Source organism: Strix aluco, chromosome 3 (assembly GCF_031877795.1).
Source record: "Strix aluco isolate bStrAlu1 chromosome 3, bStrAlu1.hap1, whole genome shotgun sequence".
In the NCBI taxonomy this organism is placed as follows: Eukaryota; Metazoa; Chordata; class Aves; order Strigiformes; family Strigidae; genus Strix; species Strix aluco.
The window spans coordinates 29,502,269-29,522,353 of record NC_133933.1 but is presented as its reverse complement, the minus strand read 5'-3'; the positions used below and the strand labels follow the sequence as shown (position 1 = coordinate 29,522,353).

At 41.1% G+C, this 20,085-nt stretch overlaps 1 long non-coding RNA gene across 4 annotated transcripts in view; it reads right to left on the bottom strand.

The window, feature by feature from the left end:
- Nucleotides 1-9,526, bottom strand: part of LOC141920715 (uncharacterized) — a 66,627-nt gene extending 57,101 nt beyond the window's left edge. For 2 of the 4 annotated variants that reach the window (XR_012622431.1, XR_012622432.1), the window contains exons 1-3: nucleotides 9,370-9,520; nucleotides 8,654-8,764; nucleotides 5,350-5,418 (exon numbers count right to left, since the gene is read on the bottom strand). This is a non-coding gene — a long non-coding RNA (uncharacterized LOC141920715). Of the gene's footprint in view, nucleotides 1-5,349; nucleotides 5,419-8,653; nucleotides 8,765-9,369 lie in introns of all 4 variants that reach the window. The other 2 variants (XR_012622433.1, XR_012622430.1) reach the window with 2 other exon arrangements.
- Nucleotides 9,527-20,085: the final 10,559 nt, after the last annotated feature.

The following is a 20,085-nucleotide window of genomic DNA, read 5'->3' as shown; positions in this document are numbered from 1 at the left end:
TTTGGATCAAACAAACCATGACACAGAAATAACCCAACCCCAAAACAGTTGATATGGAACCCTTGGGTCCATGCTAAATAAGGATGACTGAAGTTCCCACACTGACATATTGTCTGTGAATAGTCAGACTCACAGACTTCTAAGCATTCACAAATAAAGTTAACTGCCAGTAAATCTGGCAGCGGTTTCAGCTTCATGTTGGTTAGAGTTTATATGCCCAGGCTCCACAAATGATGGCAGAAACCCTTGTCACTGTCGGAGACCTGTAGTGCATCTGCCAATACCTATGGCTTATTCACCCAACAAACTGATGTTATTTAAGATGCTATTGCATTTCTGAAAGGGGTTAACATCACCAAGCAGATGAAAAAAAAAAAAAAAAAAAGCATGAGCAAACCTAAACAAAAAGCAGCCTCAACCGTTTGCTAAATGAACATATACTTTGTGCAGCTGAACTATATTGACAAAGCCATACAAGCACATAAATGCCTAACTGCATTTTTGTACTACATTTTACATATCTATAGTTCAGTGTATAGGGTGAAGTTATTACATTTTTATGGCCAGTTTATATTCTTATTGAATTTATCGTAATGGAATAATGTAAGCATATTGTACAACATGTTCTCAGACTCTTCTAAACCAGAACATCCCAGTTTCAAAAATGTTAAAGATAAGTTTATAGTATGCAATATGAGCTCGTATATCGTCTCAGCCATAGTTCCAACATGACCTCAATTCATCACAACAGCACTGTGCCACATCAAAGACCCAAACTAGACACTATGCTGTGATATACGGCTACCATGAGCTTATTCAGAACTTGGGTATCTCTGCATGTGCACAACTAGCCAGTATAGACATCCATAGCATATTTCAGAAAAGGACCCATCTGATCTCTGTAAAGCTGGTTCAAATCTGCACCCATCCGTACACAGTGAAACATTATGTACAACTCATACCCTGTATTATCACAGTGTCAATTATCAGAAAGTGAAGTAATATTCAGCATCCTAAAATGGAAGTTTTCAGAAAGCAGATAAAAGCAGGAAGGACACACTGTCATATTTGAATGTTACGCAATACTTCACTAACACAACTGTCAGCGTAACTCGCAAAACCTCAGGTCATCTCCAGTGTCAGATGCTATAAGACTTCTTCATAAACTGTTAAGCTTTGGAGAAAGGGAATCTGAAGATACCCAAAAAAGGACACAAGGGGCTTTCAGCATGTTCTCTGCATATTGTATCATACAATGAAAACAAAAGGAGACTGTGAAGAAAGGGTAGAAAATACTCCTTCCTCAGTGTGACTGCTCTCCTTTAATTTACTGCATTCTGTTACAAACTCACAATCCAACTCTGAGAAATAAATGCTCTTTTATGGATCTACGTATTTAGCAAAATCAGGCAAAGACCGTGACAGAGTCATCTTCCCAATCATATTAACAGCAAAACTGTGATCGAATCAAGAGTTAACGTTACAAGACATTAAAGGGACAGTTGATAGTAATTAATTGTCCAAACTGTAGGTCTTATTTTTAATAAGAGTTTTTTATAAATGCTAGAGAACTACAAGAAACCAGAAACTGTCAAGCTCATCTTTGAGAAACATTAAGAGGGGGGAAAAAAGTAAACACAACTCCAAGTAACATCCCTTATTCCTGTTAGTAGAAATAATATAAATCAACACCTACAGCACTAACACATTCCAGTACCACAAGTCTATGGGGTGTAGCTAACCCACTCCTGTGTGGAAGGGACTGGCTTCCAAACAGCACTGTCCCACCTTTCCTTGGCCTCATGAAGCACATTCATGAAGGGAGAAGAGACTGTAAGACTGGGGACATACATTATCTCCACTGTCACTCTTGGAGGGTTTACAGGAAGAGAATGAACAGCACAGTGGAAGTTTTAAAACAAGAAGGTACTGAATCAATCCAACTAGGCGTGGTAAATACAGTTAAACAATACTGAACTGTTTTTTCGGTACTAGATTCTTTGTTAGACATTGTCAGCTACTTGCTGATAGCCTCTCACATGCTCAGTGAGAATGGATATGGAAATCAAGGTTTAACCTAGTCTTTAAAATGATTGCTAAAAATTATTAAAAAGAGTACTTATTTGTTTTACATCAACATGATTTATTTTCTTTTACACAGATGGTCACTCTATTTTGTATCTAGATTTCCACTGCAGCACTTAATATTATACAAGACTCCTATTTGTAACTGGACAAGAACCTGCAAAGTAACACTTAGAATATTGTACCTTAGAATGAACATTTCTTCAATGTAAAATCAGAAATACTGACTAAAAAAAATGTGTCACCTTGTTTTATGGTTCAAATGTACTATATAAAAATGTTCCTAAGAAACATCTGGTTTGTATTCACACCAGTTTGGTTTAAATACATATGTCAACAGATAATCCTCGTATTCCAAGTCTGAGTGAAAACAGACCTTTTCAGCAAATTCAGCCTCACCCTAACTCCTTCTGAAATAAGTGATAATTTCTACTTTATTGGGCGCAGAATATTATCCCCTAGTGATAAAACTCTCAATTAACTTCAAAATCTTACCTTTAATAATCAATTCTTACCTCATCCCATTATCACTGATCTCAGTGGTACAAGAACATATTCTAAGAGAACATTAAATAAACAAGCACATGCCTTGTTAGATTTGAAATTATATTTTTCAAAGCACTGACAATAAGCATAAAAATGAATCATAATAACCTTTATCACAGATGCACTCTTATTTTCAACAGCTGAAGACTGTTTCTTTCCAGTGCTAAATAACTTAGCATTTAAGCAGAACAGCAATCACGAAACCACAACACTTTACCGCAGTTATGAAGTAGCAAAAGAATAAAACCCGGATTTCTTTATCTGCATTTTCAAGCCCCTACAAAGATTGCACTAAAGACAGCACAACTGCCCAGGAGGTAGGCAGAATACTACACTGTAATCACAGTTATTAAAAGGAATCCGAATCACAGAAGTTAAAGCAAAACCAGACTTATTTTTAAGTACTGTGTTTAGTAGAGCACAAAGATTAAAAATTATTATTTTTCCAGATTACAAAGGGCTTTTAGGACATAAGCTACCATGAGAAATTATTGCAATTCATTTTTCTAAAATGTGAACAAAACAATGATAGATTATATGAAAATGAAATAAAAATAAGTTTTCAGTAGTCCTGAATAACATTCAAGCAGTATACAACTCAATCCTTAAAAAACATTTCATTATCTATAACATAAATCAAATTTAAAAGCTTAAAAAAACCCTCAACTTATAATTAGGCATGCTGTATCACTGAAATGCATTTTCAAAAGTTAATGATTTTGCTGGGAGGAGGAAGGAACCAAGCTTTTGTGGGAAATCGCTCAATTTTAGAAAATATGCAAAATTAGACAAAAGCTAATTAGAAAGCCTTAGAAGACCCTGCTTACAACAGTGTAGATAGAAGAAATTATCCAAGTTCAAACACCAGTCAAGTACCACAAATACAATTTACATATCTGGTACTAGGGGGAAACGCAGTAGACTACAAACAAAATCAGTACATTGAAATGATCTGAAAAGTAGTTACCGAAAGGGAATCAGACAAATTTTGAAATGATCTTCACTTTTAACATTGTGTAGGTTGTGTGTTGCAGCAGCCAAACCTGTAGCTTTTGGTTGCATATCAATCGACAGGAAGAAAGGAAAGCAAGAACGAGCAAACCCTCTCATCCCGGAACCTACACACCCAGTCCAGCATCACTTCAGTTAGCAAGAACTGTCACTGAGCACCACAGGGCCAGGATCACGCCCCACTTGGAAAACAGCTTTATCTTACTTGCATTACTTTTACATGTAGGGCAGAAAGAGGATATAATCTCAGAATCCTTCAATAAAAAAATATTTTGAGATTTAAACATGCAGAAAAGTCAAAGAAATGAAAGCTTAAATTCTCACAAAGCAACAATTCTCTCCGCCAGTGTCAGTTGTATGGTGCATTTCTACTGATAATGTTTAAATATATTGCCTTGACACGTGTTCATGCATGGTTTTGCTTCTGCTGTGCATTCAACTGAGTAACAGATTAAGGATTTCTTCTAAGCATTGTGCTCACTTAAGATAGATGTTCCACAGTACACAGTGCCCTGTTTATGGAAGTTTCAAAATGGTAGTCATGATCTACTGAGTTCATTTTCAACTTCTCACATTTAGTAAGGCAGCATTCCGAAGCAAAAGACAAATTCCAAAGAATGTACGAATCTAAACAGCTATAAAAACAGAAGCCCTTGGAGAAAACAGTGGGTTTTAACTTGTTCTCAACTGTTTCTGCTTTGCAAAATATATTTCCCATTGTGATTTACAGCTGCTTCTTTGTGAACTTAATTAATAAAGTTATCCGCATTTTTTATTAACAGTTGAAAACCAGAGTTCCAGACCACTGGCAGTCCTAGATAAAGACAAATACCATGCCAGAGCAAACAAAAAAAGACCCACTGGATATAGAGGAAGTGACAGGAAGTTTTGGAAGAAACAAACAGAACTGAACAAAAGTTTCAAAGAGCCTGAGCTGCATCAAGAAGATTTATGTGAAACATTTTGACTTTACAGTCTTGGAAACTTTGATCTGGGAGTGGCAAGGGAGAGAGGCGAGGGCAGGAAGGATTAAAATGGAGAACACAGCAATAGGGCTTAATCTATTTCTGAACTTTGTGAGTCACGTTTAATGTAAACTTTCAAGATACACTGTTGGTAAACAGCAGTAGCAACAACAAAAAGTTCATAAATTCTATAATTCATTCTGTCATGATAAACACTACCAGGTAACAATCCTGCACTGACCTTGTGAATGAACTAGTTGACAAATTGTCAATTAGAAATGAAGAGACTTATGAAATAGTTTAATGTTAAATGAAAAGCTGTGATAACCTTATGACATGAATTAAAGTTTGAATACTTCACAGGTAAATACCACAAAATTTGTCAGAGCTGAATGCTTTGACCTCTTACCAAGATTTGAGGACAGAAATAAGTAAGGAACTTTTTTTTATAAGTTATTCAAATTTTCAATAATGTAACAAATGTCACAAATGGAATACATTGATTTACGAGACTATTAGAGTACAGCAGATTCTAGAAATTGTTTCAGTTCATACAGATGCTGCAGTATCTGTTCTGTAGAAAGTAGTAAAAGGTCAAAAGAAACAGGTTAAGCCTTTAATATGCAGTTTCTATTTCACTTAGGTTTTTACATGATAGACAGTCTTAATGATATGCTCACCACATTGCTCTGAGGTACAAAATGTACAATCTCTATTCGTCAGAAAGCATTAAATGACTTACCTAAAACACCCTGTAGTAGATTGCACATTTCCTAAGTTTCTTGCTCGTATCTTAACTACTCTTTTCTACCTGAAAAGAAAAATGCTCAGGATCACTGATAATTCTGCTTACACTTGCTCAGAGAAAGTAAGTTATCACCCAAGGAATAAGATAAAACAATTTCTTAATTTCTCAAAAAGCCATGAATTCTTGACTTTGGTGCTGCTAGACTCCCATGAAGCAGAAAACTACAGGATACTGACTTAGTGGCTATGCTTGATCAAGGGCTGTTCATAAGTAATAGCAGAACTGTACACACTGAGGGATTTGTAAACTTCTTTTAAACATTAATTTTCTCATATACCTTCATCATCCAGACTATACCCACTTCTACAAAAACTTTTATCATGTCCCTTCTTGAATCCCATCTTCCCTCATTAGATTCACAACCACAGTAATAAATAGCTGTAAGGGTAACTGCCATCCTCCACCTTGCATAACCTAACGATCCAATGAGAAAATGATATTTCAAATGTATCATGTTTTCTCCAGAATGAAAAAGCCAGACTGCAAGAACTGACTTGACATTCAGCTCTGGTTCATACCAAAAGGAAATCCTTATGATTGTGAAGGAGAGAAAGTAGCACATTTAAGTCACAGATACAACTCCCATTTACCCTTTTGGAGAGCTCCCACAGAAAAAGGAAGACAACCACAAATCAGAAGTGTAACATAGCCAAATCTCCTCTATAGCCACAGGAAAGGTGCAATTATAATTTAGCAACAAAACAGCAACTCCTCCAGGCAGAACTAAATCACAAACATCATACTGAGAAACAAAAATCACTCCTCCTTTCCCTCTACCCTCAGGCTTATAATTAAAGGAAACTCAAAAGAGATCCTCTTTATTTCTACTGCTTGAAAACAAAGAGCCCTGTTGAGTCAGAGAATACATATCTCTTTCTTAACTTCCACCAGAAACTCCCTCTGGTCTGCCCTGAAAATGGATTCCAGACATAGAAGGCAAGGACATAGAAGGCAATAGTAAATATATATATATTTTTTTTTATCAATAGATCTAAGTTGTTAAAAAGTAGGTGGACCTTCATAAGTCTCATAAGAATTAAAATACCCTGATTACATTTAAAAACTAGATGTTTTTAGAGAAAAGGGTAATTAGAAGTGAGGAGGGGCCTTAATCATTATGGAATTTAAAGAACAGCTGTTAATTATTGCCTGTGGCAAAGCAAAGGGCTGACAGGAAGAATAATGACAAAATTAAATACCAAATTTATGTTTCTGTTGAAACCACAGTTTTAAAGTGTCCAGCTGAGTTAAAAAAATTAAACTCTGGGCTTGTGTTTTGGAAGCAGTCTGTCGATCCACTTGGATTACTTTGTGAAAATGTTCTCCAGCTGCTGACTGGCCATTTCTGTCCTTCAGCTTGTGAGAGCCACTCTAATGCCTGGTAGCTGTTCAGGTTAATCCCAGCAACCTCCATGAGGACATGCAGTATATTGAGCAAGTACGTCACATTTTGGGATGGGAATGAGTAGGATCCACAGATCATGGTAGTTCTGCTGTAGAGGGCATTTATTATGCAAGACTCACGCATAGTCTGATTCTGCTCAGTATTCACTGTCTTCCAGGAAGGTTGTTTCTGACAGGGCACTAGCTGAAAACTATGAAGGGAAAATGGAAAATTCTGGGAAAGCTTCATTTTCTGGGATAGGGAGATTATTTAACTATTTTCCAGGGAGGTTCTAGTATGGGATAGTACATTGCAGGCAGAGATGTGCAATCAGTACGGATTTTTTGAGTTACAGTAAGCTTTGCAATGGTATTCTGGTAGCTGATGCAAAAGACTGTTTCCTTGTCAGCATACAGTCATCCTTATAATGGTGAGGTAAGCACTGTAAATACCCCCTTTGGAGGAGATGCAGTGTTATCTCCAGAACTGACAGTATATCCTGGGGCTGGTTTGTTGCACGTAGAGCAATTAATTGTGCAACTACATGTATATTGGTCCAAACACCATTCTGTCTGTGTTCATAGCAGCATATAACCAGAAACAACTAAATGGAAAAGAAGCAGCTATTAAATTTCTAGAAGCTAATGAAGTAATACAGGTTTTTGACAGAGAACAGCTCAAATTTGTTGATGCAGGTTTTCAGAATTTCTTTTTTAAAGCAGCTGAAGGAGAAAGGCTTGTACTGCTGAAAGCTTGTCCACTTCTCTCTTCCTCTCTCTGATTCAATCTAATATAAGACACAGCCACTCTTCACTAACCATACCACCTTCCTTTGGGATGCTCCGGGACAGCACTATTTAGCTTAAGTTTGCACTGCACCACGTTATCATTACACTGCACAACGAAGCCCTTCAAATTGGATACGTAACCTCTGCAAACATATGTTGCTTTACCACAGTGAAACACTGAAAAAGAAGGATTGCCAACAAGTATTCAACTACCTTTCCTAGCGCACTGCCACTCACAAAGCGTTGAATCTCCTCTTCATTCCGTTTTCCAGTCAAGAGTTTGGCTAAGGCTATCCAAAAACACTCGGAAATAATCTCAAATGATCTACTTGGTTAAACTGTGGAATGAAAATATTCCCATTTTAGATTTAGTTCAGGTTAGTCTAGATTAGTTGAGATTAGTCTAAATGTAGTTCGACACCTTTATCTTTCAAATACTAGAAAGATGAGTTTAAGAGCTTGTGCATGCTGATGCGGATACATCAGCCATATCGGGACAGAAGTTGGCACAGGCATTTTGCCTTCAGGCAACTTTAACCTACTTTACAGCTCTTTTATAGAGATCTTTATTCGGTGCTTATTGCATAACTCTTAGTGAATTTTTCTAGGTCTTTTACCTGCTCACAGTCACTAGCAGACCAGGAGCTACCTGCTGATGATGTAGTTCAAGTTCCTTGTTTCCCATGGCCCACCACATTTTCCTTGAGCTCAAACAATCTGAGAAGACCCATCCCAACCTAAAGATCTATTTTGCTGCTTGGTCTGTCTACAGAAAGCAACGGCTTCGGTAGACAGACATAACAGTTACTGACTTTTATGCACAATTTCTCAAAAAAGCCACATGCAGAAGGGATCAAAAGGACTCAGCAGCTTTATAATGCCCAGTTTTGAAATACAAAGAGTTACAATAACAAGTGGGTAAGACTTGTCTATTAAATAGTACTATTAAAAGCTTGCACATACAGCCCAATATCCTTTTAAACATACAATCATTATAACTTTTTTTTTTTTTAAATGTAGGATGATCTGATTCTTAGAAAAAAGGCAAAAGAGCCAAGGCCAGCACCTGGATGGGAGTGTAAACAGTCCTAGGCTTTGGTCTGTCACGCCAAGAGTACACGGCCACAAAGGCTACAGAACATCCTTAGTCTGTTCTTGACAGAGATGGACTTGGCAACTGGAATAGAAATGAAACAGCATCCTCATAAGATTCTAGATATAAGCTACTGCTGTCATTGCTGTAGTTAAGAGAAAGACTGTAACATAAATGGCATCCCCGACATGGTACTTATGTAATAATTAATTGTGGGGAATGTCACGCTCCAGTGGGTGTGGAAACTTTCCCCCCCGGGGACCACGTTGCTTTTGTTTTCTGGGAGAGCGCAGTGCTGGAACAAGAGCAGCATGGTTTGGTCTTGCACTCTTGTGAGAATTATTCTTTCACACAGTACCCCGCAAAGGGGTTAAGCAACGTCGCAGGCCCCTTGCTGATGCCAAATAAAGGAAAACCGATGGCATCGCACAAAGAAGCCTCTCTCTGTTTCGAGAGCTATAAATTCAGCCGCAGCGGTTGACCCCCATGACTCAGAGGCATGACTACCCGCAGACATCAGCGCCGCGGCAGCGGCTCCCCACCCCGCGGGGCGGGCAGGGCTGCACCGGGCCCGGGCTCCCTGCCCGCCCTCCCCTCCCCTCCCCTCCCCTCCCCTCAGCCGGGGCGGTGAACGGTCGCGCTCCCCCCGGCCGGCGGGCGAACTCCTCCCAGGGGCGCGGGCTCCTCACCTCTGCCCCGCGGCCGGGGAGGGCAAAGCCTCCATCTCCGCGGCGGCGGGAGCCCGGACCCGGGCCGGTTGCCAGGCAACCGCCGGCGGCTGCTGTAAACAGCGCCACGCACGTGACGTGACGTAGCACGCACAGCCCCCACGACGCGGCGGCCCCCCCGCATTACGTCACCTTCCGCAACGTCGGGAGCGCCTATACATAACCCGAGGCGCTGCGCACGCGCCCTGCCGGCGCGGGGCAAGGCGGGGGGAGCGGTGCTGCGGCCAGAGGGCGGCCAGGCCGTCACCGCTGACGCGGCCGCCGCCACACCCGCCGGCCACCGTACCCCCAACCTCACCTGCTATTTTTATTCCTTTGTTTCAAGTCCCCGCCCCTCCGCCGGCAACCGCCGCGGGAGGACGGGATGACGCCATCCGCTTCCCGGAACGATGACGCGCGGGGGGGAGGGGGGAGGCCGCTGGAATGCGCGCGGGGCTTCGCTGCCTTAAAGGGGCAGCGTCCCCCGGCCCCGCCCCCGGGCGGGGGGCGGCCGTGACGGACGGGCACAGCTGGCGGGAGCGGGGGGGGCGCGGAGCCACAGCGCTCTGCCCTGCTCCAGCCCCCGGGGCCGCCGCCGCCGCTCCGGCGAGGGGCCGCGGGGCCCGGCCCCCGGCCAGCCCCCGGCGCGGGCGGCGGGAGCGGGGTCGGCCCTGCGGAGGGGGGCAGGTGCCGTCCTTCAGCGGGGCCTGGCGCGGGTGTCGCCCCCCGAGGGAAGCCGGCCTGGCGGGGACTGTGGCCCCTCCGGGGGCTTCCCCAGTTTCCCGGGTGGGGGGTGAGACCCGCCGGCGGGGCTGGCATGGGGGTTGCCTGGGGTCTTCCTCCCCGGCTCTCCTGGGCAGTTGGGCGGCGGAGGCCGCGGTCGGCCTCGCCTGCTGCTGCTCGGGTTTTGTATTTGGCGGTTCTCTTCCTCGCCGCCTGCGCTTTTTGCTAGCCGCGCTGAGCGGGTGCCCGGCGGGTCCGGCGAGAAGGGAAAGCAGTGCCGGCTCCTGCCCCACAGCAGCGGCGCGGCCGGACAGCGGCGGGCTGCCTGCGGAGGGCAAGCCACACATACACACCAGTAGCAAAACGACGCTAATATACAAAGGGAGAAGCCCGTAATGTATTTTCTATATATTCCTAGCTGAAACGCAAGCACCACATACTGCAATAAAGGTTTTCTGCCGATACGTTCAGCATGAACGTGTTTGATGTGATAAAACACAGTTTTTACTCGGCCGAGAGCTGAGGGCTTCGAACTGCAGGTGTTGTCCATAGTAGGTTATCTCTGGATCGGCGATGTGCTCTGAAATAAAGCCCCTCACTCAGTATAAGGTCGAGATGATGCTGTGGCATCATATTTAGATCATGGCTCGTAGGGAAATCTAGGGTGCACTTAGTCACCTATGGCATGACCTTCATATTCCCACTCAATTTAGTAACAACAGTTGGTTTCTTATGGGGCCTGTGAGATTTAATTTATTAACTGAGTTTCTAGGGTAAGTGGAGAGAAAGTCAGAAAAGGCATGAGATGAGAAGTCAGCAGATGAAGGGGAAATGCTCAGAAAGATGGAGCTCCCAGAGAAATGTAAGTCTTGTCTCCAGAGCTTCTCAAATAGGACATTAATGTAAATGCTATTACTTATCAAGAAATATTTTTGACACATTGCCCTAAGTGATTTTTCTTCCTGACTTTTAAATTATCTGGTTATGATTTTCATTTCAGCTCTTGCCTTTTGTTTAGTTTTGAGCCTTTTTATTGAATAGCACAGTGGGATCTGTTGGAATACTAAAACTCTTGTGTTGCGGGAATGATGTTTTAGCCATTGAAAAAAAAATGCCTCCGTTTACATTCAGATGGTATATCTTATTCATCAGGCTGGCATGTGGGAATATTGATATATGTTTGAGCATGTAAAATCCTGGTAGGCAAATACCAGAGTAACTTCCTGTGTATGTTACAGAAAAAAAATGCTGCAGCTTAGCTGTGAGATAGCCAGTGTGTCACAGATGTATGTCCCCATAGCTTTTAACTCCAGAATGAATTCTGCTCTTACTGTCCCTTTGGCTGCTTTAAGTTAGGACAAGATATGTTACAAGAACTTTTACCTTGTTGAAGAGCTGCCATTTTTTTGCATTATGATCCAAAAGTGAGCTAAAAGGGTGTTGAGTTTTTTTTTTCCTAAATGATCACTTGCATTGACTAAACCAAGGAAGAGGTAGAATTAATAAAACATTGGAGATGATTGAAATGTAATCTAATTAAGATGTCAATTTAAATAAATTACTTACTGCCGTTGGAATTAAATAATGAATGTCAAAAGCTGTTTATGTGCAAAAGATATCTGTGAAGTTTTTCTGGGAAAATCATTCTTTAAAAATTAAGTATTTTTCATTCTTGCTCTTATAAATAATCAGGCAGGCTGTTCTCTTACCAGTTTTATGTTTTGGTGAATCTGAATTTGATTGTCACACAAGCTTCCTTATGAGTCATTATCATAATTTCACATCACTCGTTAAATGAAAGTTGTTTTTCCCCCTAAATCCCCTAACCTACTTCTATCATGCCAGCAGGAGCATTCAGAAACTGGCACTAAGGTGCAACTCTGATACAAGTTTTCTGTTTCCCTGTGACTCATTTGACATTAACATAATTATGTTACAGGAGTCAAAGTGATTTTCCAACTATGAGTAATGCACAATACTAGAGCGAATGTTTACAAGACACCGAGGCATATCAGCTAGCTGAAGTAACCAGCTGCTGATAACAGCTGAAGTAAGTTGGGGAATTAAAAAGTCTTATAATACAATTATCCTTCTTTGGCACTCGGTGTCATGTACGGCCGTGAGGTAGGTCGTGTGCTCTGCGAGGAAGGATCCAGAAGCAGCACTGTGCCGAAACAGGGAGAAGACTGAGCCCGTGGGTAGTTTGCACAAGAAGTCTTCATAGTTTTCTTCCCACTTGCATATTTATGGCAAAGTCGTGCTCAAATGAGAGCAGTGATCTTTTCAAGAAGCGGCTGTATTTACCAGAGTTCATTTCAAAATGCAAGTGACACACATCCTCTCAGCCAGGAAAACAAGATCAAAATGAAACAACAACAAAAAAAATATGAGGTCATCTCGCAAATATTTTGAACTGTGTGTATGTGAATAACACGAAAGAAGAAAACTGATAAGGATAAGGCAAAATTGAGTGCTGTTACCACAATGAAGTATCTTTTCTCTGTAATAAAAATATCTATCTGCAGGCTAGTGATAATGGTACAGAGAAGAATTACAATTAATATGGTCCAAATAAATAGCAGAGAAGGTAACTACCAAATGTATAAGCCATAAGAAAAAACTATAAAAATAAAATCTTAGTGGTGATGACTTGTTTCAAGTGTTCCCCAAAATTTTTAGAAAGGTCCTGACTTCTCAGGACCTTTTAAAGTAGTTTGAGAAATAGGTTAATTTTTTTCTGACTCTTTTTTTGTTTACAAGTAGCTTTTGAATGAAACTGGGGCACTTTCTATTTAGAAGTTTGTCAACTTTGGCTGGATATCCTTCCGATCAGGCCTCACTCGGTAATGTGCTGAGCACCCAGAACATCGCTGGTTTTGTAAGAGCTGAGGACGCTTAGTTTCTCCTAGGATTAGCCTGGGAAGGTAGAAATCTAATTTTGAAATATCAACACAAACTAACTACAATTTGCTAGAGTACCAGAACTGAAAATAACCAGCTAACAACTTTCCTATAAAATACTATAGGAATAGAAGTGGGAAAGAGGGTCAGGTGCAGAAAATACATGCTGGTATCAGAACTATTAGCAGAAAGCATGTTTTCCAGGAGACATATTCAAAGAATTCAGAAAAAAATTCCACGTCACCTCCCATTCTTTATTCCACAAGAAAATCTGCTGAGGCCAGACACTTGGCATGCTTGAATTATCATCACTGATTCTCAGAGCTGGATGAGGACCAGAACTGGTAAAAAAGTTGCTTGTGGCTGAGGAGGGCTGGAGGAGGAAGGGTTTGCCACAGTACCTTGTGTTGACGACACTCCCCGTTTGCCAGGAGAGTCAAGACTTGGAGGTTTTCTGTTTGCTATGGTTTTCATGCTGTACAACCACAAGCAAACTCTAGATCTGTTTCCTTCGGTTTGCCCACCTCTTACTTACTAACTGTATGTACCTGCTGTGTGGAGATGGCTTTGGATGGCAGCTGCTACTACAGTGACCAGCATGAATGTATTTAACACCTGTTGATAAAGTCACCCAGCAGAACCCAATCAAACATAAACAGAACAATCCAAGCCCCATCAACAGAAATACGTTACCATAGCACAATTTAGCAGTCTTAAATTTAATCTGATTTGCTATAAGCTCATCCAGGACTGTAGCTTTATAACTACAAATACCCACCTCTGTAGCATGCTGTGCCACTGGGTTTACATCTATTTTCACTGCTTTTAGTTACCAATATCCCTAACTACCAAAGCTCAACCCTCAGCTCAGGTTGCTAAATGTAGTCAAGTATTACCAGAGCAGGTTTCTGTACTACAGGTGTATATCGTGTTATTCCTTATAGTAATACATAACAGGAGATGTTTGTAAAATAGTTCTGCTCAGCTCCATACCTACCTGGAGTCCCCTAATGAAGCAGACTTGAAAGCAGCACCTCTGCAATGCTCTGCATTTCCACCTCCTGCTTTCCTACTTAGATCCAGAGGAATTTTCTTCTTATAAAGATTTTCAGGGCAGGTGCACCCCATGCCCCACTTTTTCCTTCTTGGAGGAACTAACATTTATTTGTAACATTTATTTAGCATTCTGTGGTGACATACAACCTGTGCAAATTCCAAGTATTTAACCTTTGTTCCTTGCTGAAGCTTTGCAAATTAACTTAAAATAGCAGAGTGAAATAGGTACCGAGGGGCATTTGCTGGAAGTAACTGATAAAATCTTGCGAGTACTGCTTGCCCTTACTGGTTGGTTGGGTTTTGTTGTTGTTAACTTGTTTTTCAAGCTGAATTCCCAAAACAAAATGTTCACAATTATTCAGTATAGAAAGTCATTATGGTTTTAGAAGGCAAATAAAAATGAACAGATCCATCAAGATTTAGCTTTGTTTCTGAATTAGAGAAAAATTAGCCGATACTAATTTTTTGAGATTTCAGGGTATATATATCTTGTTACAAGGCCCAATGTTTCTATAGTAAAGATAGCTATCTTGGTGATAACCGATAATGTGTTACTCTGAATTAGCAGCAGAAAACAGAATTGGGAGTGCATAACCATGCCAACAGCAATGAAAATAATTTCATCCCATTCTTTACCTGGATGAGACCCCAGTGGTGTTGTCTTCCCTTAGTCTGGATGGAGCAGCACAGGCTGCTGCCATATCCCACCACAGGACAACCAGGAGACCACAAGCAAACTCGTCTATGGCTGCTAAGGGATCTGGGAGTGTGGATGTTAATGTCAGATCACCACCATAGTTAAGGTGAGCAGACCTGCCAGGAACATGAGTTCTGTTAGGAAATACTCAGGGAAACCCTTGGACAAATGGCAAATACTGCTGTTTGGGATGGCAATGACTCCCCAGCACGTGCTTACAGGCTGAGAAGGGCTGAGTTAGCGTGAAGACAGACAGGTGGCTTCAGCATGGAGCGATCTGGCCTTTCCGCGTCTGCGGGCTGGAAAGAGAAGAGCCGGTCGGGGAGGGCTCCAGGGTTTTCCCCGCGGGGTAGATCAGGGAGGTTAAATGCCTCTGTGGAGAGATTTGCTCTGCAGAAAATTCACCAAAGTCAACAAATACTGAAGCTGAGACTTTGTTCTGCTATGCAAGGGGAAGGTCCTGCACCAGGGGAGATGCTGCGAGAAAACAGTTTTCCAAATTTTTCCTCCCTCAATAGCCCTCTCTCTAAGGGTTTCTTCCACAAGGTTGTGTGTCAGGTCACCCATATGACTCTTAGTACTTTAAAAAAATATTACATATTGTAATATATATGTATTTACAAATGTTATATATTGTAATATATATATATATCAGTTAAAATATTTGTTAGGTACAGATTTGTTTTTATAATTTGTTTCATATAATGACTTCTCTTAGAAAACGGAATTTAACAGGGTGTTAATTTTAACACTGAAAAACTAGACATTAGGTTTTGTGCTATATTAAAGCCCAGTCCTGCTAAGAGCTATGTATGTGCTTAAATTTAAGTATATGAATAGTACTGGACTCACTGGGGTTACATGCACGATTAAAATTAAGCATGTGTGAAAGTGTTTCAAGGTCAGGATTTTCAAATTCTTTCACTTGTTTAGAGTTTAAAAAAATCAAACTAGTAACCGCTCATGCACATAAAATTGCAGTGGTGTTTATGTTAAGGGACTTACTGTCATTTGATAGGCAAAGTATCTTATAAAATAAGTTAATATTAGACTTAACAAAATTAAACACTCCAATGCTGTGATTACCTGCCCGGGAGGCTGTATTTTCTAGTAGGAAAGAGAAATCCTTACTTTAACATCTTGAATATCAGATGGGATTAATATGTTTTTTTTAGAATAAGGTGGCATGTTTCAAAGAAGAGGTGAACTTTTTTTTTTAATGTGTTCATTTCATTTTTCTATCAACACCAGTTTGATGTTTCCAGAAACATTCAAAACTAAACAGTATCTTACTTTGGGATGGAAATATGCTTTTTATTTACAAGGTGTACTGAACTTTGTTAAATCACCCATAAAAATATTTGCACGGTAGTTCTGTCATAAGTTCAAATTAGATGGTTATGGAGGCGTTGAGACTTTCTTCTGTGTAAACATTTTCCCACTGCTTTCTAAAAGAGAGTTGTCCCTGGTGGTGGTGCACTTGGATCGTCACAGGAGAAAACAAAATGTTTTCTCACGCCTTGTTAATAATTGCTGTCCTTACTTGTGATGTAAACTTACTGAAGAATCTCAAGGGGCAGTGGAGATCCCATAAAACCTCAGCCACCCAAAATATAGTCACAGCAACAGCTGACTTCTAGGTCCCCTGTCTTACTTGTCTTGATCCTCAGCTGGAAGACTTCAGCCCCTTGAAGTGGCTCCCAAATCAGCCACCAAGGTGTGCAGGGAGCAGCTCAGCCTCCCCAGGGGCAGATGGGGCACTGCTTGCCCCCCGGGCTGTAGGGAGGCACCTCTGTCCTCTTGAGAGCCAGAAACCTGAGATCTCTGCCTGTGCTTTGGTCTCTTATTTTTAGTTTAGCAAAGCATCACTCCTTTCTTGCAAATGCTGGTGGAAGGATGAGGTGGTGCTGCTTCCTTTAAGCATTCAGTAGGGGTATGTAAGAGCCAGGTTCAGTTCCACTGACTGTCTAACAAGGTTTAATCTCATATTTCTTTTGATCTGGGAGGTTGCCTGGGCTATCAGGTTATAGATGGGGAGAGGAACACCCTCCATACTCCTTGCTGAGGCCATGCAGAAAATAGAGAGGACAGATGGCTTGAGAGGAGACTGTTTCTGGTGTCGAATATTTTACACAAGCATTTTTTCAGAGCAGAAATGGAGTCCTGTTCTTACTTCTTTGAAGCAAGTGCCCTAAAAGGCACCTGGTCTTTGAAATGAAGGCATGACTACCCTGTGCAGGTGCTCACTCCCACTGAATAGGATAGGCATGATCAGAAAACACATACCTTGGAGGATCTAGGGGGAGATTTAGTATCAGGAACCCACATAGTCCTGAGGAAGGCCCCTAGCTGGGTAGCAGATGTATTGGAGCGCCCATGTAGCAATGAAACTTTGAGGTGCATAGGAATATGAAGGTTGCTGACTGCAGCACATATGGGATCTGGGTGCCAGGTTGTTTACAGCCCTGGGCAAGGGTTTTCTCTAAAGGAATTTGGGAATTTCTTGCTTTAGGTTACCACAGCTTGTCCACTTTAAAGCTGCCATCCTAATCCATCACAGCAGAGTTTGAAAAGGAGGAGGATCCAGATCTCCAGCAGTTGATGGCTGTGGTTGAGGTTCTGCATGCCGTCTTTGTCCCAAACGGCTTTCAGGAGAAGCTCACAGAAAGTGTATTTCCAGTTTAAAACAAACAAACTATAAATATTCCAGTAAAAGGAAGGGATGTGTACTGGGTGAACTTTGAGATGTGCTCCAAAAATATGTTGCTGACCTCCCACTTGACATAATCTGTTTCCCTATTAAACTGTAATATAATTAGGGCCTGCTCTAACCCTGCCGCTGGTTTAATGCTTACATCAATGGAAATGTGGCCTCACAGACTGCAGTGGGAATAAGGTATACATGTAAAGTCTAAAATAATCCATGCCACAGTAGAAGGAAGGATAGCCAAGAGAGAACGCTTACCCCTCCTACCTTGCAAGTTATTTAGGTGTTTTATCACATAAGTGTAAATGGATGTTAGGTGAAAGGTCTTCGAGAACTTGGACTCAAAGCTCAACTGTCTTTTCATTAGTACAAATGAAACAGAGGTGAACTGGAGTCTGTGAAGTCACATGGGGAAGTGAAAGGAGAATTGGGACCAAAATGAACTGAGATCAAGAGCTGAGGGCAAAGACTCTTGTGTTGACCAAAGAGGGGATTTGGAAAATAGGTGGTGACTATGCTGGTAGGTGATCATGATGCTAACAGTCACCATGATGATAATAGTTGATGACTGTTAGCTCATTTCATCTCATCTCCTGTGGCCACTAAATTTCACCCAATAACCCTTCTGTTGACCTCTGGGAGATACGCAGCAGGTGCCATGAGAGACAAGTACAGGTCTTGGACTAGAATAATAGAAGAATTATGATTATGACCCCCTCAGGTTTTGTAAGCAGTCCTTTTGGGGCAGGCACATTCACAAATAAGTAAGATTCACTGAACAGATTATGTCAGGAAGCTAAAGGATGCTGAAGTTCCCCTGTTACACAGTTTACAGGAATGAGTTTAGAGAGGAGGCCCATGGCTCTGCCCTACCAATATCCTGTGGTAGGAACACACATCATGGAGGAGAAGCATGAGTGTGCTGGTGACCTCCTGAAGAGGCTGTGGCCAGGAATGCTGCTTTTACAACACCTCTCGTAAAAATATGTACAATGGGCATTTTAAAAAGGGAAGAGAGTAGTGTATAAACATATATGCAAGTTGGTGATGAAACCTACAAATGCTTAGACATCTGCATGGATATTTTAAGGATACAGAGCATTCATGGAAAAATGAATTTTATATTAATTATATGATATTTTAATAAAAATTATAATGACCCATAATAATTGTAAACCAAACCCCAACAACTTGAGTACATGTTTAACCCCCATGCTCTTCAAAGAAAACAGTGTGCACATCACACTTGCTGTGAGAGCCTTTTTTCACTGCAAGCACTCTCAGCCTAACATATGGCTGATTTACAGCCTGAGTTCAAGAGACTGTACAGACCAGTAAGGAAATTGTTGAGAAAACCTTGGAGCCTAAACACCCACAAAGCAAAAATGACCTGTGCATAAAGTTCTGCCAAATTTAAATGTTGCTTGCTAGGTTACATATTCTCTCTGCTTCATACAGATACTTTGAATACAAAATAAATAATCAGCAAAAAATACCAAGCTAAACCATCTCAAGCCAAATTCTTGGGTGATGAAATGAAAACATTTATGCCAATTTATATCTGTGGGGAGTTCATGGCTTGTTTTGAGTACTCTGTCATATCTGTAGTTTCTGCCCCAGCCACGAAGCTGATGATTTATCTGACTGGTGAAAGTGGAGTTGTGTATAAATGGTACTAACAGATACAGCCTCACTAAAGCCAGGAAGCAAAACACTAAGCCTAATTTATGTTTTCCAAACAAGTCGTAGGATTAATCCTGCAATCCCAATTTGAGCAAAACTCCTTCTGAAGTGCTGGGCATAGCTATAAATTCAAAATGGAGTACCAGGCTGGGCTGGGGGTTGCCTGATACCTGTCTGTGCCACCACACGGGTGTAATTTGGAAGTAGACTTAATTAAACATTTCACAATTTTTCTGATACAATGTGGAACATCTTGGCTTATACAAAGGTAAGAAATACCTCTGCATTAGCAAGGAAACTACTTTCCCCTCCAGAACATGACAGGCATCTCTCTCTTTTAAATGGGATGGTAAAGCAAATTTTACTTTGATCAGCTTTCATTTATGGGAAAAAAAGGATAAATTTGAATAGACTTGAATGACACTTTCCTTTATGGGAAAGTGAGCCCTTAAAGTGGTAAATACCTCCCTTAATGTGGAGCAATACAGTATTGCATTCCTGTACAGAACACCCTGAAGTCACAGTGAAATCTGTTGAATACTCCTAACAGCCCTTTGCAGGAGTACTTTGTATTTATATCTTTACTTTCTCTCTCATGCTGATTGATGGTTGATTGCCTATCACGGACTCTTTTTCTGTATATAAGGGGAGAATAGTGTCTTCAGTTAACTAGGTCCTTATAGTTTTGAAGTACTGTATATGTTCATGTGTGAAGTACCACTAAAAATCCTCCCATATTTATCTGCAAAAGCAAGCAGACTCTTGAAATGATAATCAGCAATTCTGAAGAAGCAGTCCTCTCTCATTATGGGTACAGCCCTGCAAAACTAATTGGGGTTGACCTTGCACTGAACTTGACAGGAGTGGTATCTGAGGAGAAACTCCCACATTGGTTCTTAAATGTCTTAATAAGTCCTGACAATAAGAAAGT